At 42.0% G+C, this 3,542-nt stretch overlaps 1 pseudogene; it reads right to left on the bottom strand.

Moving 5' to 3' along the window:
• Positions 1 to 241: 241 nt before the first annotated feature.
• Positions 242 to 3,296, bottom strand: LOC138241149 (hippocampus abundant transcript 1 protein-like; annotated as a pseudogene).
• Between the last annotated feature and the right edge of the window lie 246 nt (positions 3,297 to 3,542).

The raw sequence follows: 3,542 nt of genomic DNA on the forward strand, positions 1-3,542 counted from the left end.
TGCACGTCTTTCAAGTTGAGGCCACAAAACTCATTTCATATTCTGAGGCCCTCTAATAAATATAGCAGTTCAAAAAAGGCATATTCACACCAGGTCATTATCTTGTCACTACTATGCCCTAGTTTGAACAGCATATTTTTTGGTCCTGTGCACTTTGTCTTGAGCTTCACAGTTGCATGATGCTGCACAACGCCTAGCTCTATGTTCAGATAAAGGTTCTTGAGACACAAACTACATGAGCCCCCAGCAATCCCTACCCTCTTGGTGGGCAGAAGCTTACTTGCAACTGAAACTGTGAAAATGGGAAGGTAGTCAGAAACTGAGACAGCACTGCATGCTGCAACTGCTTGATATGAACAGAAAAATGAAGATGTGTAGAACAAGCAAAGTTCCAAGTCCTTTTCACTTTTCAATGATAACAAAGCCGCAAAAGAATGAACTGTTCTTGACCCACTGCATGTTGCTTTTGCACCCAAGAGCATCTATTAAGGCCTTGTCATGTACAAGCTTAAGAGGCCACACCACTTTTTCTGTACATCATTCTGACTTTTAATAAAGTCTGTCTTGGGTCAAAAGAGGAAAAGAGGTAAAGCTCTTAATGGGCTGAGTGTTCTCTAGTGAACCGATTGCACTTCAACCCATATTATCACACCTCTTCAAAGCAGGATGACTGACAAACACACTGTGTTCAGTAACATTCCAGTTCTACAAGGCACAAGTCCCTGGGTAAGCCATGCCGATGTAGAATTTATGACAAAAATGTATAAAAAATCCTCTCTAACTATATTGAATTCAATAAATAGAGCTATTGCAATAGTGCCTTTGGACAATTTTTAAATATATTACAAAATGGTACTCTTAACACTCGTGTTGAATTTCCATTACCTGGCATCTCCATAAATACATAAAAAATGGCCGAATGATGTATCTAGAAACCGCCTGAGAAGCAACAGCGGTCATACGTTGCTGTCTTGTAAGAGTGGCTCCTTGGCCTCCCCAGGTGCCAGGGGGTTGTGGGGGTGGCTGTGGGCTGACAGATGCTTCTTCCAGGTGCTGCTCCGCGGGGCCATGTTAGTGTGCTCAGGGATGAACAGCGCCACCAGCAGGGCGAGCAGCACAGCACATGCCCCAAACAGGAACGGAGGACCAGGGATTATTGAACTCTGCGTGGACAGAAATAAATCACAAAGGGACGGTAATTAAAAAGTGCAGAATGAAACCCGCTAAACCCAGGATTTTTAGGGGTATTATATATCTTAATCTTGAGACATTCAATGTGCTATGTGAAATGAAATATCCCCTGAAGACGTCTCAGCAGCTGAAACGTTGGATTTACCCCTATTTTTCAGGCTGGGATTAACCAATACATGTCTCCTTGCAGCTAACACATACCAACGCAGCTACTCACTTGACCACTTGACCACTTGTTTAGGTAAGACTGCACAGGGGGACCATGAGAGTGTGACCTGTACCCATACACTCCACAGACATCACATTTATAACTCCTGATACCAGCTATTAGTTGGCCAACATCAACTGCAAAAAAATGTTAGTGCCTCACTAAAAGTATCTGAAGATCAACAGCAAAATCTGCATCCAAGTGTGTTAACCTAACCATTCTTACAATGTACTGCAAGTCATGAAAGACTCCTCTGGGATACTGGCATGACAGGTAACATGTCCTGCGAAGAATGATATTCCCTTTTATAAGATAGAGACAAGTTCTATGGTTACATAGAAACTGAACATCAAAATCCTACCTGTCTGGTTTCATATTTTTTCACCATCTCATACCATTTTGACTACATTTCACATTCCAGAGCATAATTCTGAGAGACTGACACCCAAACCTAAAGATGACGAGTTTCAATGACAATTCCATGAAGCTGGACACTGTACGTTACCTGATGATTGTGTTGAGAGTGATGTGATGATTCAGACTCAGCTCCCAGGCCACTGTTACTCACTGGGAGTTCATTAAGCTCCACATGGAATATGTAGAAAATTAACCCGTACATCGCCGGTCCCAGGCCATTACACAGCCCTCGAATCCCAGTGATCATCCCCTGAACCACACCTATAAGAGAACGAGACCGTCAGCCTTCCACACACCATTCACAAGAAGACTTAGGTAAGCAGAAATCTAGCAGGATCACATGAAGATACGTACAGGACAAACATGTAGGGTACATTTTAGTTTATTTTAAAAAGTCTTAACCCCCAATGCTGGCATTTAGCACAGGACAAGACATGGAACAGCCCCCTGACTAAAACTGCACCTAACCTCACTGACTGACTGCAAACATGTTGTGCTTCTCTTCACTGTCTCGCCAGTTCTAATGAGCAGGGAGAGCTAAGAACGCACAAGCACAGCACAAACATTAGATTAGCTAGTGCAACGATCAAGACAAGATCTTCTGCTCCAGCTCTCAAGGCCAAAAAGATTTCTGGGTTTTAGATCCCTAAAACTCCTAGTTACTGTATTAACAACTAATTACTAGCTTAAGCTAATTTAATTAGTTTCACAGGCCAATCTTTTGACAATCAAGAACCATACTGGATGCCCTCTAATCTAGCCATTACACTTAAGACTACTGAGCTCTCTCTTAGTGGATGGAGCATTGGATATTTATGAGCTTTTCAAACAGAACTGTCAAACCAAATGGGTGAAAGAATAGATCTGTCTGACTTCACGACACAGCTTTGTGGCATAACAGAGAAGTTGCAAGATTACAAGTACAAGAAATACATAGTGCTTTCATTTTCAGATGGATGACAGAAACCAACAGCTGAGTTTCTGTACAAAGCGACTTTTTTCTTGGCCCTGGGTACCTTGCTGGTCTGCTTCAGCTATCCTGGATACAAGAGCACTGACTGCTGGGAAGGTATAGCTGCATAGCTGCAACTGCACCAGCAGCCCACATCATCCTGAGGAGAAACCAAGAAGGAAAACTAGTATCAAACTAGAAATATGCATAAAACAGCGACTGTATTTCAGGTTTATAAGATTAAATGTTTGGTTTAATAGTGACAGTACCTGCTTAATAATTTTAAATAACTCAGAATAGGACTGATATTAAAGGTTCACAAATTATGTTTGATGATCTGTGACCTACAGTGTCTGTTAGGAAAAGCTCCTGGGTTTTCTACTCCTACAGAATACAAGGCACATACCAGGGTTCTGATCCAAAGCCGTACCAAGCAAGTTGCAGAATCTGGAAGCCCAGGCCAAGTAAAATAGTGTTCTTGTTCCCAATGGACCGCATCAGTAAACTCAAGACTACAGTCTGTGAAGATAAAGAGGCAAGAAATCAATACTTTTTTACCTTGTTGAGCCACATGTTTGCAGAGAAAACCTCATGTTTTACCTGTGTTTCAGTGTTACTGCTCTGTGAGGAATGCTAAACTGATGCTATGATTTCATTAAAGGGAACCTCTTATTGCATCCACCCCTGAGAGGGGGGAGAAATACACATTCACTTGTTCTCAGTTTCAGTTTGACGTTTTGGTAGCTACTGTAGTGCACTTCCTGTTTTTGGTTG

Source organism: Lepisosteus oculatus, chromosome 9 (assembly GCF_040954835.1).
Source record: "Lepisosteus oculatus isolate fLepOcu1 chromosome 9, fLepOcu1.hap2, whole genome shotgun sequence".
NCBI lineage: Eukaryota > Metazoa > Chordata > Actinopteri > Semionotiformes > Lepisosteidae > Lepisosteus > Lepisosteus oculatus.